Source organism: Lissotriton vulgaris, chromosome 1_1 (assembly GCF_964263255.1).
Source record: "Lissotriton vulgaris chromosome 1_1, aLisVul1.2, whole genome shotgun sequence".
Lineage (NCBI taxonomy): Eukaryota > Metazoa > Chordata > Amphibia > Caudata > Salamandridae > Lissotriton > Lissotriton vulgaris.
The window spans coordinates 2,093,855,539-2,093,872,627 of record NC_141685.1 but is presented as its reverse complement, the minus strand read 5'-3'; the positions used below and the strand labels follow the sequence as shown (position 1 = coordinate 2,093,872,627).

General features: G+C 43.2%; 1 protein-coding gene across 2 annotated transcripts in view; it reads left to right on the top strand.

The window, feature by feature from the left end:
- Positions 1-17,089, top strand: part of NTF3 (neurotrophin 3) — a 242,208-nt gene that overhangs the window by 143,849 nt on the left and 81,270 nt on the right. The gene's annotated exons all lie outside the window — the stretch shown is intronic.

The following is a 17,089-nucleotide window of genomic DNA, read 5'->3' as shown; positions in this document are numbered from 1 at the left end:
ACTTGGTCCCTGTATCTGGCCTGCACTCCATCATAGTTGGCCTGACCTTGTGACTTTGTCTCAGTCTGGCATGACCAGATTAACCATAGTTAGAGCTTTGTTCTTTTAAGCACTATTTTTACCTAAATGTTTAAAATTGAATATCTCTGGCTCTACTAATTCGATTTGTGTGGTGTTGGTGTCAAATAATTGAAAACATTTTAATTTATTTATCTAAATTAGTGTGGTATTTCTCTTGTGTTGTTTTCATTTTATTACTGTTTGTATGTTGCATAAATACTTTACACAGTTCTCTAAGTTAAGCCTCAGTGCTTTTTTGCCAAGTTAACAGAGGTTTAAAAATAACTTAATTTGGGATTTGCTTGTGTTTCACCCTGACCAGAATTGTGGATTCTGTTTCAATAGGGTCCGATATGTGGAACACGGCTGTGTGATCTAGGGCGGACACTGCTGGCGGTGGCCCATCCAGGGCTTGTGAATTTGTGGGACAGAAATTAGTGCTACCATCCAAAGGTTAGAATACCTGGACTACATTTCCCATAGTGCTGTGCTGTTATTGTACAGGCCCATCAAGGGGCGGGAATACAGCGCTATGCAAACAAATCCAGGAGCACGCATTCACCCAGCGAGCGCCTCTGAGGAAGTGAATTCGAAACGTGTCAGGCTCTCGCACCTGTGACTGTCTGATTGAAACTGCCACCAGCGCCTGCTTGTACCCTGCCATTAAAGGTTTGCCACCTTTCAACCGTGTTCGTGTGCTGGTCAAACTGTGTGGGCAACTTGGAGCGTATATATATATATATATATATATATATATATATATATACATATATATATATTTTGATGGGGCAGGTCTGTCCCATTTGTTCTCGGACAAACTCCAACCATCCACAGGACAGCTGGTGCAATATGTATTTGTTGGCAGCGTTGCACACATAATGCATTTTGACTTGCTCCCCAGCCTTTTTCTAACAGCCATCTTGGTACTCTGCTGCGTCCCACAAATTGAATTTTTCAAAAGAGAAGGGGCAGGGTAAGAATATTCTGACCCTTTAGCTCTGGTCATGGGAGCCAGAGGGACCTAGACTGGGCCCAAAAACAAGTTTTTAATGTTGCTGCAAAAGCACAATGTTTTGAATACAACTCCCATGTTAGCCAGGTCCCGGGGGCATTTTTATAAAAATGTAGGAGACCACATGGGGGCCCCTCCTGGGGCTTGTTGAGTCCACGGAGCACCATCTCCTCGGGCTGCAGAAAGATTAGTGGAGGGGCTACGTGAACCACCGTGAACTCCGAGGACCAACACCACCCGGGGCTAAATAATACCCACAACCAAGTCACTGCCTATTTTAAACCACTCTGGTAAGGAGAGAACGGGTGCAGAACTGCTTGGTGGATGATGTCCCCTTGGCTCCTGAGGATTGTTGGAGGCCAATAACACCTTTGTTGCCACAAATAAGTCCCACACAGCTGGATTGCTGAGACCTTGCTGGAGGCTCCATCCCCTTTTTCAACCACTCCTCAAACAGACCTCCTGGCACACTAAGGGTTGGGGGATGTAGTCCCATTGTCTGCTGAGTGTTTTTTGGTGTAAATAACCTTTTTTGCCACAAGTAAGTCCCCCGACCACAGGATTTCTGAGACCTTATCGGAGGCTGTTTTCCCCATGCTCAACCACTCTGCAAAGGGGCCTCCTGGCACACTACTGGTTAGAGGTATGAAGTCACTGTGAAAAACTGGAGCCCTGTCGGGTTTACTTTGCACTTTCATAAACAATTGGAGCAGCCAGGGTATGTGTGGGTTCTTTCAACCAGCACCAACCGAAAAAAATTCTAATAATTCACTAATGCACTTTTAACAACTTTCCCATCCACAAAACAAACAAACATGAAGGCAGAGGTGTTGTCTTTCATGAGTTCCAGGACATTTGAATACTATGCCCTGTGCGAAATGGACTTCTTTGAGGCAAAGTAACTAGATGACAATCACAAAGTCAATGCACTGTGGATACTGTGGTCTGTGTATGACTTGGTATTGATTTGAAGTGATTTTATAAAACTTGGGAATTTCACTGAATTGATAGAAATATGAATTACTTATGGAAAATGAGTTGCTGACCATATATGGTTGCTTAATGTACTATTCAACATATAACTGGCATCATTTTGATGGACTTACTTGAAGAGAAATCTTTTATCAGTGTGTGTACCATGTCCTTAAAAGATGAATAGCTCACTATCCTTCATTTGCTTATGATTGAGACCCAGGAGGATTGAAACACATTATGAAGCATTGTGCCTTGACCAAAATACATGAACCAGCTTGTGGGCTTGTTGTGCTTCTGGATGAAGGAGTGTGGTTGATTTGCAATATGTTGTGGTGACGCCCACCTGCGAGCCCTGACTTGAGAGCCTAGGCATTCATCTAGTGTTCTCTCTTTTTGATATATATATCTATATCTATATCTATCTATATATATCTATGTGTGTGTGTGTGTGTGTGTATATATATATATATACACGCAGTTGTGGTTACCACCGGGTAGTTATAGTTAGGATTGTGTATTCATAGAAATGCATTTTTTTGTGTTGCTAATAACTTTGTCACCATTTAACAAATCTCCTTGAACCTTTCCTAAAAAGTGCTGATTTACAACTAGTTAGCAAATAGAAAGCTTTGGGTGATGTGTCAAGTGGGGGTCAAGAAAAAAGGGGGGCAAACACATTTTCACTATTCATTTTTCTCTGGGACCTTTAGACACAGCTTCACACCACATTTGGCAGAACACTAGAATTATGGGGCAAATAGAGTGCTTTCTGTGTTTTGGAGTCAAGCTGTATAGTAGATTTTGAGGAAGTAATGCTCGAAATGTTTATATATCATGGGAAACAGAGGCTCGATTTAACCGGTTGAGTGCTGATGACGGAGCCGCTCCGTCATCAGCTACGGGTGACCTGTGCTGATAACGGAGCGGTTCCGTCATGGCCCGCTCGGCGCACCTGCACGGCGCGGATTTTGCGCCTGCGCTGACGTTCTACTGAGCGGGGCGGGCCATGACGGAACCGCTCCATCACAAGCACTGGTCAACCAACGCTGGTGACGGAGCGGTTCCGTCACCAGCATGCGGCCGCCGCGCGGCCGCCCCGCCCCCTTAGCACTGCGGCGGAATAGCCGCCGCAGTGAAGGGGTTAAAGACTGAAACTGAGATCTTATTGGCTGCCACCACTTCAGCCAGTAAGTGATGGCAGCCATCTTAGGACTTGGAGCTCAGTCCTGAGTCATAACTGTGTAAAAAAAGGAGACAGGAGGAGGCAGGCTAGGAATACCCTGACCCTAAAGGAAAGGTGTTGTGGATCGGTTAACCCACTTGGATGTGATTATGAATTGGATTATGATGTGATAAGAATAAATCTAATGCTAACTTTAGGAATATGAGAGATATTGTTCCAATATTGTGGATGTTATTGGTTCCCCGCTATCTACAGAACATGATTTACCCATTGGGTAAAAATTATAGATATAAAAAATAAGAAATATAAACAAACATAAATAATATATATATTCTTTAGTTCAATGTAAAGACAGAGCATATATATGACAGAGGCTCTAAGTATGATTTTTCCAATATAAAGGTTTTTGATTTATCCTTTGTTTAAGGATTTGCAAGCAATATCAATGTTGTATGTCACTTTCAAATGATTTTGCCTCTTACAAGGTTGCGATTTTAAATGTATTTTTATTTATTCTCAATCAATCAAGGGGTTTGTAAAGCCCAGATACTCACCCGAAAGGGTCTCAAGGCACTGTGGGGGGGGGAGGGGAGGGGGCAACGCTCCGTGGTGTTCACGGGGCTCTGTCGAAAAGCCAGGTCTTGAGGTCCTTCAAGAACTTGGGGAGTGATGGTGTCTATCTGAGGTGGAGAGGGAGGGAGTTTCATGCCTTGGCAACAAGGAGGGAGTAAGAGCTTCCTCCTGATTTGGTCTTCTTGATGTGTGGTACCATCGCAAGGAAGAGCTGGGCCAAGCAGAGGGATCTTTTGGGTGCATGGAAAGCGAGGCAGCGGTTCATGTAGGCGGGTCCAGTGTTGTGGAGGGCTTTGTGGGCATGGGTGAGAAGTTTGAAGGTGATTCTCTGTTCAACGGGGCACCAGTGTAGTGTCTGTAGGTGTTGTCTGATGTGGCAGTGGCGCTGCAGGTTGAGGACTAGTCTGACGGCGGCATTCTGGAGTTTGCGGGTGAGGTTCTTGTTCATAACGGCGTAGAGAACGTTGCCGAAGTCCAGTCTGTAGCAGATAAGGGCATGTGTGATGGTTTTCCCGTGTTTGAGGGGAATCCAGTTGAATGTCTTTTGGAGCAGGCAGAGTGTGTGGTAACAAGAAGAGGTGGCAGCGTTTATCTGGTGGTCCATTTTGAGTTTGAAGCCCAGGATGATACCTAGGTTGCGTGTGAGGTCTTTGGGGGAGGGAGAGTTCCCTGCGGGCGGGGGTCACAAGGTGTTGTTACAGGCACAGGGGTGTGGGCCCATGATGAACACCTCAGTTTTGTCCATGTTGAGTAGTAAACAGCTGTTCTTCCTCACAAGACCTCGAACCGCGGTCAGCAGCAGTCTAGAAGAACTCCAGATTTCAAGATTTTATGCAAGAGAGAGCCGGGAAGGCAAGGCAAGTGTGAGTGAAATGAAGGGGCATGATAAAGAATTCACGAAATGATAACAAAGAAAAAGAGTCTCATAGTCACAATGGGACAAACAATGTGCAATCAGACATCAGTTACGTATTTAGTTTTGGTCTAATGTGTTGTGTATCAGAACCAAAATAAGTGGGGTAATAGGTTTACACTTTTTAGATGAAGAAAGTAAACCATATATCACCCCTTCAAATCTCTTCCTGAGTCTTCTGTCTAAACACAAGGTGTGAATGCAATACTCAGAGTAGAGGGGTTCATCTGGGAGCTCTGCTCTAGATTTATTAATGAATAGCTCTGCTGTCACCTGACATGTTATAAGAATTGTTCTACTTCAAACACATTGTTTCTGCTACTCTATGTGATATATAGTTGATGCAGATGTTTCTAGAATGACTTTCATATGGATGGGCCTGAAGTCGCTGATGGAGACTGGGGCTTATCTACAAGGCCATTTGTACCATTTTGTATTTTAGTTTCAAAAACTGCAGAGAAGGATTTTGGTGGTCACAAGACACACCTCAAGACAGACACACAGAACACATAACAGTGTAAGCAATAGAGAGATCATGCAGTATGAGAACTTTATAGGGATTTTCTTAAGATAACAACCAAAAACAAGCTATATTCTCATTTTAAAAACTATGATGGGGCCACTACCCTAGAAGAAGATAAAGGAAACACTTTCTGCCTGCTGTGCTGGAAAAGTCAAAATGCCACCAAGTACTTAATTACAGCATCTGGGCGATCCAGTATCTTGACCACAAACCTTTCAGCCTGCCCTATTACAACATCTCCTAATAACAACAGGCAACAGTAATACAGCAGTCACAAATCCCTCTCTTTAGAACAATACAGGATAAATTAACCAAGAATGGTGCTCTGAAAACTAAACACACACATGTTGCCTCGATGTGTGTATCTAGATGAGAGAACCAAGTTCCCAGTCCTGGCACGTGCAAAAAAAGAAATAGCGTAGAGCTCCTACAGCATATGAAATATTCATTGTGTAGGTATAGGTCAATAGCTGTGGTAAAACATACATGTGGTAATACACCAGGCCGCAGTGGGCCGGGTCTCATCAATGCTGAGCACCGGCAGTTTTTTAAAGGGCTCCTCGAAACAGGTCTACATCGGGCTCTGTTTTGTGCCCTGGCACAGGCGGTCTGTTTTTTACGGACTGCAGTGACCGCAGGCACATCAATGTGCGCGTGCTCACACACTGCTCACTTCTCACTAGTGGAGAAGTTACGGCATGACGTCATGCCAGGTGAACGTTGTAGGGGAAGGGAAATCCTTTGAAGAGTGAGTCATTTTCTCTCTGGATTTCCCGTTTCTTTTTGAAACTCAGGAGCAGCAACATTGTTGTGGTGTCACCAGGGCTTTAAGTGGAATATTATATACAAGCCATAGATGCTGCTTATTTATCTTATGCAACTAACAACCATTGACAAAGCCAATAGTCCTGACTTGTTGTAGGTATGATGTTACTTGTTGTATCATATATCTGGATGCGATGACAGAAACCTCAAAATACACCTCGGGCAGAACATTATGCTAAGTACAGATTTTTAGCTTATGTGTTTTTAAGTTATGCCCCTAATTACATTGGTCACGCCCCTTTGAGAGATCCCCCCTCCCCCCCGTTTTTTCATCCCACTTAAAGCCCTGGTAATACAAACATTTCATATGCGCAGAACATTTCTCCATTAAGTGATGTAATCATCACTCCAAAAAAAACATCAAAGTTCCCAACATTGAGATGAAGGTTATTTTTACTGGATCCTTATTATATCACAAAAAAGCAAACAATATCATGATATATTTATGGCAGTAGCCATAGATATGTTGATAGAGATAATTCATAAATAAGTTCTAGGCGACAAGTGTTTCATTCCTGCATGGGACATTTTCAAGGCTGATCAATGGCATATGGAAAGAAATGAACGTTAATGAGAGATTTATTTATTTTAGAATGATTAAAATGATAAAAAATGATAAAAATCTTTTGATCGCTCCACTCAGTGAATTACATCATCACGTGAGCTGCTACCAGTTTGTGAGCATTCCGTAAACGGAGAAGAGAAGAAAAGACAAAAGGTGAACAAAACAAAATGCCCAAGTACTAAATGTAGAGAACCACCACCTAGACAATATTTGTAGGTGTGATCAAAGAATAAGTTGAAACAAACTGTATTAAATTAACCTAACCAAAGACAGAGTAGAGAATCCCAGAATTCTTCCTCTTTGCTCCTGTAATGTGTAAACGTGATTCACTCTGATATCATGATGACTTAGCACTAAATTGATGAATAATTGAAGCAGAACTGTGAAAAGCAAGACCAGTCATATGATTATAGAAACAAATCCAGTCAAGACCTTTCTCAAAGGATCGTATGTCTTGCATTGCCTGCCAAGCGCTATTTAGGTGTATTGTATTTATATTTACTTCATGTACTTTGCTCAACAAAAGCCATAAGCGAACCTAGCTTCATGTTGTACAGTCCACTTCTGCTGGTTATTGGTTAGGCCATAGAAGTAGATAGTTATATCAGGCGTGTTTAATACTGATATACAGGTCATTTCGTAAACATTTTCAGAAAGTCTGGTTCTGCATCACCACCTGTTATTGCTAAATAGATGAATAATTGAAGCAGAACAGTGAAAAGCAAGGCCGGACTTATAGTATATAAAAATCCAATAAAGACATTTCCCAGAGGATAGTATGCTTTTCATTGCCTACCAAGCACTATCTGGGTATATTTATTGATATAATGCAGCAAAAGCCACAAGCTAACCTAGCTTCATGTTGTACACACCAATGCTACTGGTCATCGAAGAGGCTAGAAAGTTAGCTAGTTATATCAGGCGTGTTCTATACTGATATAGAGCTGCTTTTCATTTGTAAGACTTTCTTCTATTTGTCAATAGTTGGGAACATTTTTAAATGTATGGTAAGTCCATTTCCACACATTTAACACATTTATTATTTTGATAGAAAAGTTGTGTTAATCCAGCAAACAATTCACAGTACTACGTTAAATCTGTGTATATTATTAAAAACACAAAAATATGACCAAGATATTACCTTTAAATGTAATATATAGTCAGAAAGACTGGTTCAACATTTGACTGCGCTTTTAAAGCTTAATTAGTGGTAATATCATGAGAACCCTGTGGCAATACAACTCCCTGAATCAAGGTATTATCCCTGTGAGAAATTGGATAATTAGTTGTTGTGGCCCATAATCATGTCACTTACATCATTAGGTCCAGTAAAGTTTTCAGTAATTTACACCTGCTCTCACACTGTAGTAGGCATGGCACAGGGCAGACAGACTAAATAAAATGTGTAAAACATTTTGAAATTAAAAAGTCAATAACACAACACAATGCACATTCTACTCCAATCTATACAAATATAGAATATTCTAATGAACAAAAGTACACCAAACTACCAAAAAGCAACATTGAAAGCATGGATATGAATTTTTAACATTTGAAATAAAAATATCACCAAAAAGCCACAGCTCCAACCGCAAGCGACTGGTCATGCTAGAATGAGTTGCAGTCAAACTTTAAGGCTGGTTGCAAGGGACCAGATACAGGGACCAGGTAAGTTCCGCTGGAAAGTTTACCTGCCGCCCTCACCTGTCACAACATGATCCTTCACATGAAAGCACTGATAGAAATACTAATGAAATCATAAATCAAATAATTATTGAATTATTATTTTATTGGACTATAAGCGAATGCTTTTAGCTCAACTGCTACACAAATACTAGCTCAATTATATAAACTCCAATAATATTCTTTTAAGAGAACAAATGGATTTCAGATCTGTAAGCTATACTTAAAAAAACATAAAGGTAACTTTATATTAGTAGAGATAGCCCTGAAGTTAAAAAGAAATATATACCGCTGCAACTGAATACTCCACTGGATTTGATCTGATAAGCCTAAAGCAATTACATTACAAGCTAAGCATATTAATCATATCACTGCAGCTCCAAAGAAGTTTCTGAGCATTACATACCAAAACATTTATGAATGTCTGCTATGATGGAGAAATGGACAGCACTGGGAATATACCCAAAAATAATGCCCTCAAGTAAGTGGTTGCATCTCCCCGTTTTAATCCAGGTGAAACTTACCTACATTTTGAGTACTGTTCAGTACATTCATTACTCCTAAAAGTGTTGTCTAGAATATTACCACTTTTTAGATATGCATACCTGATGCTTTTCCATCATATGGGTTCCAAGAATTAATAAACACACTGGTAAAATACAATATAGAAAATGTCCTCAATATGAACATGTCAAAAACTATAATGCATAAATATGAATAAAGTGTACATATTGTTGAACAATATTGGGGAAATAATGGATACAACATGGGCCCTCACTACAAGTAGCTCAGTATATTGGGCTGATATTTATCGAACCAGATCAAATCTAGGCCTGGACGGAGTTCGCAGAGTTTTAGTCCGCGGAACTCCACTGCGATCTGCCAGTGGTGGAGTTTGTCAAGTCAAGGTGCTCGCACAGGTTTTTAGCACCTGCAGTTTGTCCTGTGCTGTAAAAATTAGCACAAACTGCACTAGGCATCGTGCCAGAGGGCGCTTCTTCTTTCTGCCGCGTGAATAGACATTCCACTCAAGTGGCAGCTTCCTCAAAGCGAGCGACAGATATCTCGATACAAGCGGTCATGACCTACCACGACCACCTGCATTGAGAAAGCTCGCCTGGAGGTCTAGCGCGTGATTTTTTTCTCATGAGCAATCACCAACTTAATGTTGGCGAGCCGCTTGGGAGAAAAAACTCTGCTCTGCATCGCTTTGCTGAGTTTTCTAAACCTGCACGGAATAGGAAAAACTCCATGAACCCTAAATGGATGATGGGAATTTATTGAGTCTGATAAATAACTCAGTTGTTCCCCCAATAATGGTTACTGCCATATCTATTTTGGTGCTTAATGCACCAAAATTCACATCCTGGTAATTTTTGTGCATTGTCCCCCAGCAATTTTACAGTGGGAAACGTGCAGCAGCGCAGTGTTACCAATCTTAAAATGTGGTAGCAGGAGTTACCGAACATATGACAATTAATTGATTTACACATAATGAAGATCAAGGTCTCATAGCTGTTTGAGTATGAACCTTCCAGTAACTATGAATTGGCCCCATCAATTTGAGCCAGAAGGTTTTAAAAGCAGCTGGAGGCTTTAAACGTTCGAGTGCTGTAAGAAATTGGCTTATCTGTTGAGGAGGGTAAGTATCAACTTCATGCAATAATCAGAACTCTTTACAGGGTGAAGTACTAAAGTCACTACTTAAATCTGAGCCCATCCCCCTTGTAGCTAATGCAAAGAGTAGGCAGGTACAGCTTAAAGGCAATGTATAAAGTATTTCTGCGGTATTAAAACAGTTAACACATCTAAATTCAAAACAATACAAATCCCAAAATGAATTAGAAGAAATTAGTAAAATGTAATAAACTACATGACGCAAAAATAGCAAAACTCCAAGAAGGGGAACCTAACATATGAACTTTTAAAGTTTTAGGAAGAAATAGCTCCAGGAAGCCCAAAGTTTCGACGATAGTCTAGGATTGGGGTAGAGTTAACCTACGTACAATTTGATGCTGACCGTAATGGATCATGGGTCAGATACACTAACAAGGTTTGTCTTGGTCAAAGATTTTACCATCTTGGAGATTCACAGGGTAGCAGGCAAGAGTGTAGTTCAGGTCCTGTTTCCAGTAATCATCTTGGCAGTTACAGGAAATGCTTTGTGGAGCTTGTTGAATCCCATTATCTTGAACAAGATCTCAGCCTTATCACCCTTGGAGTCTACATTTCTTGTCCTGGATACACGAGGGAGAGCAGATCTAGTCTTTTAGACTCTCTTCATGTCTCAAACAGCAGGTTCAGCCCTTTTCTGATCATCCACAGTTCCAACAGTGGATGACTGGAGGTGCCACATTTATGCCGAGAATGAGCTAGTGGGTGAAAATGAACCGTGAGGAGACCCTAACCAATGGGGTAAAGGCAAAGCCCTACACACTGTGGGCATTTTCTAGATGGCTAAGTCCTCTGGCACACTAAACTTGGGCTCTGAGGGCTGGGTATGTGTGTGTGTTGTGTGTGCATGTGTGTGTGTGTGTGTGTGTGTGTGTGTGCGCGCGATTGTGTGTGGAGTGTACTATGGTAACTTTGTTCTTCACAACTTTGGCCATTGCCCTAGATGTCACATATCTAGCACTAAGTAGTCTCTATACCCTCAACAAACTCAGATAGAATCTGATAAAATCAAAGCTTCGATTTCAACATGCAGAAAGGATGCATTTTCCAGTAAAAAAAAAAGCATGAAAAAGCAAGTGTCATGAGCAACAGCTACTGATGTTCTGGCCATTCGCAATATTCTCTCATGCTCAAGATAAAATGTTCAACCGTACGGTGTGTAATAACGGGACACATAATTTGGGGAATTTTGCGTCTGAAGCGTAACATGAAATTCCGGAAATTAAACTAGCATAATGTCAATTACTCCCAGGTTGTTTTTGCCACACTGCAGCTGCTGAATACTCCATGCTGTCATATACGATGACTATCTAGCCTCCCATGCCTGCGGTAGTTGCACTGTCAACTCCCCCAAGCTGGCGCATTGTTTGTTCCAGTCTGCGCTAATTATCTGTCTATTTGCATGCCCTGGAAGCCATCTAGTTTTCCCTGATCCGTGTGTTCTCTGGATCTCTCATTGTTGAAATAATAAACAGTGACCTCCCTTGTATCCCGCTAGTACATATATACCACTTCATACATAAAGCATGTAATCTATAAACGGAGGTTAACAACTTAAAATACCATCTAGCAGACCTATTTGGACATGTGTTAAAATGTTTGACACTAAATTAGAAAACACCCACTGCATCATCCAGATATTTTGTGATGGTGTTATACATAAAACCCATCATTTGACATCAGATATCCTTAAAGCTATTGATTAGAAAACTAAGATGCTAATTTCTTTAGCACGTAACAAGTGACCTATCGGCGGCGCAAGGAGCTTGTAAATAAGCCCCTAAAAATGTTAGAGGGAAGGGTGGGTATACTTTGCAGCGTTTCCAACATGCCATCCGTGTTTTTTCATGTGCTTAGTGCCCCACTAAAAAGCGAATGTGTACTCAAGCGTTCACAACCGAGTTTTGACATGTTCGTGCTTCTCTGTAATTATCCCAGGTAAGCTTTTAAGTGTTGGCTTGTGAAATTGTGAAGGGAGGATTTGTTGTCGTGTTTTTGTTTTTCCTTGGTAATCATTAGTCATTCCTTTTACACAGCTTTTCATTCATAAGCAGTAAATATATCAGGAGTGATGTTAAACAATTATTGATGACTTGGCTAATTATGGTTATATAACATTTCATTTCAGTGATGGTTGTTAGGCACGATTAAAATGTGTTTCTTTAGGAATACTAAGGCTTGAGATTAATTTGTTATTCATTTATTTTAGTGTTAATTTGTTTGTTATAACCTGCCTTTAGTGACTACCTTTCCACAATAACGGTGGAGATTGTCACAATAACGAGCAGAAAAATAACCCATATGACGGGAAGCGAGTTCTAGTTCATGTAATGAAGGACAAACTGCAGGGATCAGGCATCTTAAAGCGATGGATTTTTTTCTCAAGTTAAGTAGGGTTGAGTGCTTCTAGTCTAATATTCAGTATTAAACTGGGAAGTACAATGCTTGGGTGGATATGGTAAGGAAACTTGCTTTTCCTCCATGATCATTTTTTGCTTCACTCCTGTCATTCAGGAATTGCCTCCAAGCATGTGCCTGATTCTGAGAACACGAATTCTCTTATCCTGTTCAATAAATATTAGATGTTACAAGTTAAGCCCTTGAAAATGGTGCATGACTTGGATTTTGCTGATTTCCCCACCAAAATCAAAAACAGATGATGGACAGAATTCTAAAAACTCTAGTTCGACAGCCAACAACAGCGCTTCCGCAACGATGGTGCAGCTGCTTGCGCCGTGACCTGTCAGCACCCTGACGAGCACCGCAGCCCTGGTGTACTTTTATAATGTTTTCTCTGTATTACTGTTGGTTACGTGCAAATGCTTTACACACAGCCTCTGAGATAAGCCTGACTGTTCGTGCCAAGCTACCAAGGGGGTGAGCAGGGCTCACTTCAGAAGTGTATCCCCCTTTGCCTGACTAGAAGGAAGGGTCCCTAATTGGACAAAGGTGCAAAACCATTGCTAACTAGAGACCCCCATTTCTAACAGCATGTAATAAGACAAGTGCCACTTACCACATCACAGCGGTCTTATCTTAAATTGGGGACACTTGCGGTAAACATTCGCAGTCCGTTTACTATGTGATTACCATGGTTGGGACACCGGTAGTGAGACTCACCCACATTAATAAGTCCCAAAAACAGGGGATCAGAAAAGCAAAAAATCCGGGCATACTGCTGAAGCAGAGCCCAGTGCAATACCCCAACATCCCATTTGCAAGACTTATGATGGAAGGTACAACCAGAATCACTACGGGTATGATGCTTTGTTGTACTACTACTACTACACAGGTAATTCCAAAATGAATTCAAAAGGCCCAATATCTTTTACATAGTTATCTGAGGCACAATTAAAAAAGACACTAGTTTACTCCCTAGAACTGCCCTTAAGATACATTCAAAAGGTGACCCTGACTCTAACCACACTTGGCATATCAATGTGGGAGGAAAACTCTTTTGTCAAGTGCCAAGTCCCTAATAATTTAGGAGCTTTTCACACATTCCCTGAGGTGCTGTTAGAAAATTATATACTCTCGAATCCTGCCCTATGACAATTGACAATGGCACAGCCCAGCAGGTATAGAAGAGTGGCACCCGAGTCCAGTACAGTACATAATGCTTACATTAGGAGAAGCAAATCAAATAGCCTCACATTTATAAAATGGAATTTTCGAATTTACGGGCAACCGCTTCAATGAATCAAAAATAAAACAGGAGAGAACATAGGAACAACAGTAACAGACGATGACTGGAAAAGTATGCCTGTCTGGGTGCCACACGCCTCTAGAAATAATTGTATCATACACCCACCAGATTAATATTCGGATCCAACTTTGGCCATTGCCCTAGATGTCACACAGTAAATGCTTATGATGTACACAAGTATGAACCTTTTTGGTATTATACTCATATTTGGAGAAGGTAATAGAATCCAATCAAAGACATTTATAAAGCGAATGACTACTCGGAAGAGTGTCCTGGCACTAATGGGTCACAAAAGCGAGAAGATCTACAAATGAAAACACCAACTCTGCTATGGGTAGCTGCTTGACTAGATCACCTGATGCATTCTTGGTAGGAAAGTTGACTGCATTTAATTTTAAACTTGCACAACCCAGCTGACTAAGAGCTGTGTTGCGCACTCTGTGTGTGTGTTTTTAAAATTGTTCTTATGCTGATTAAAAGCATCGCGCCTGCATTTTGAAATTGAATATTTCGCTCCCGACTGTGTGCCGTTTGAGCGGAGGGTCAGCCCATGAGCGACACTTCCTGCCTGGTCCTGCACCACTTCCGCCCTGCCTCTCCACCGTGCAGGTCAGCGGTCTAGTGGCTGCAGTATCTTTGTGCATATCTTGCTTCCTGTTCCACCCCGCGATCAGACAACTGTGGCTGACTACAGCGGTGGGCAGGCTACTTGCGCGTTCCTACGCTGACTGCATTTAATTTTAAACTTGCACAACCCAGCTGACTAAGAGCTGTGTTGCGCACTCTGTGTGTGTGTTTTTAAAATTGTTCTTATGCTGATTAAAAGCATTGCGCCTGCATTTTGAAATTGAATATTGGCACATTGATTCCAGCTTACCTCTATCTTTTTCACTCCCGACCCTGGTCCGCCCCGGCTGTGTGCCGTTTGAGAGGAGGGTCAGCCCATGAGCGACACTTCCTGCCTGGTCCTGCACCACTTCCGCCCTGCCTCTCCACCGTGCAGGTCAGCGGTCTAGTGGCTCACGGTAAGTCGACATAAATGACGACCTGGAGCAAGCGCAGCGGACGAGCGCAGCGGGAGCGCTGACTTCGCGCCAAAGTCGCGCATAAGTCAAGCCCGTCTGCCCGCCCGGGGCTAGGGGCACGTCACTCTGCCCACGGTATCACCTATTCCCCCGCTGAACTCCGCTGTCTCCAGGGCCCATGGCCTTTAGCCGCCACTACCTGCTCTCGTATCTCTTCCCTTGATCTGTCTCCTGCTCTTTCTTCCGCCATCCCTCCCCCTCATCACATTCCCCCTAACCCTTCTGGGGGTGATGTCAACCTTGGATCCACTAAAGCCCTCTCGGCCTACTATCTGTCCGCAGTAGCCCACTCGCACGAACTGTCGGTACTGCTGGACCTTCATGCACCAGACCTTCTCTTTCTAACAGAAACCTGGTTTTGCGATGACTCTCTCCCCATCCTATTGGCCACCCTCCCAGCTCCATACTCTGCTCTACGCGCGGATCGCCCTAATGGTAGGGCTGGGGGTGGCGTAGCGTTCATCGCTCGAGCTGACTTCCTTTTCAAAGTCTCTCTCTGCCAGATATTGCCACTACGGAGTACCTGGCTATCCGTACCACTTCCATTACCCCTCCTCTCACCTGTGTACTTATCTATCGTCCCCCCCAATCCCCTTTATTGTTTCTCCCCAGTTTTCTCGAAGTATTGGCCACGATCACAGTCAATATCTCCTCCATTTTGCTTTTGGGTGACTTCAATTTCTGGCCTTCAGACCCCGCAGAATGCCCTTCCTCAAAAGAATTATCAGACACCCTTCAATCTCTCAATTTTATATCCCATATTCACTCCACTACCCATGTCAAAGGACATGTCTTAGGCCAGATCTGGTCCTTGAATTGTCCCGTAAAGTCCCTATCCATCTCACCCTGCATGTGGTCGGACCATCATCTGATCTCATTTGCCCTTCCCACCCACCCCCCGGTCAAGCCCCCACTTCCTAAAAATGTCTGGGTCCGTGCTTGGGGGCGAGTAGACCCCGACAATTTATCTGCCTTACTCACCGTTTCCTACCCCCTCCTACAAGGTTTATCCACTCTCTCCCAGGTCACGTCCATTGATCAGTGGCTCTCCTCAGGTTGCGACTCCATTGCCCCCCTGAAGCGGGTCACTTCAAAGCGGGAGAAGGATGCAAACTTGTGGTTCAATGAGGACCTTAAGACCATCAAATTAGCGGTACGCCGAGCGGAGCGTGCCTGGAGGAGAAACTACTGCCCCTTACTTCGATTGCAGTTCACTAACATCTTGACCCAATATAAAAAGACCATCTTCGCGGCGAAAACAGCCTATTTTTCCTCCAAAGTTCTCGCTGCGGAAAACCAATCGAGGGAAATCTTCTCGATTGTGCATAACCTGGCATTCTCCGACAGAACTACTCTGAAGCCCACCCCTTCTCAGGAACTCTGTCACTCCCTTAACAACTTCTTCATCCAGAAAATTGCCACCATCAAAGCCAACATTCCTCCCCCTTCTCCTACTTTTGTGGACCCTCTGTGTCCTCCCCCCAGGAGACAACTTGGTGCCCTCCCTCTCTTGACCAAGGAATTCCTGACTTTGATAATCCCTCTAGTCAAATCCGGCTCCCACCTAGACCCTTGCCCTTCCCACATCCTCCGTCACATTTTTACCTCTTGTCCAGACCCCCCCCCCTTCACCTCCTCAATAGCTCTCTCTCTCAGGGTGTTGTACCCACCCCACTTAAAACAGCAGTCATTGTCCCTATCCTCAAGAAGCCGGGCGCGGACCCCTCGGTCCCCGCCAACTATCGCCCCATCTCCCTCTTGCCATTCCTGGCAAAAGTGCTCGAGCCCCATGTCACCTGCGCTTTGAGCTCTTTTGTGGAGACGCATGGGTCTTAGCCCCCCGCCAGGCTGGTTTCCGCGCCGCACACTCTACGGAGTCCGTAGTACTTTCGGCCCTTGACAACCTCAGGGAGGGAATGGATACTAACCAGACCCAGGCCTTGGTCCTCCTCGATCTCTCAGCTGCCTTTGACACGGTTGATCACACCATCTTACTTTCCTGTGTCAAGGCGGCGGGGATCGGGGGTACCCGCCCTGGTATGGTTGTCCTCCTTCCTGAGGGATCGCACCCAGGCGGTTCGCCTGGGTGATTTCTCTGCGGACTTCCAGAAAGTTCAGTGCGGGGTCCCCCAAGGTTCCTCCCTTTCACCCCTTTTGTTTAACCTTTACATCGCCCCTCTTATTTTTTCACTGCAGCAAATGGAGGTCACCGTATATAATTATGCGGATGACCTCCAACTGGTCTTTAATCTGTCTTCTTCCCCTTCTTCTGTCCTTAATTTTCAATCTATTATGATTCATATCCGAGACTG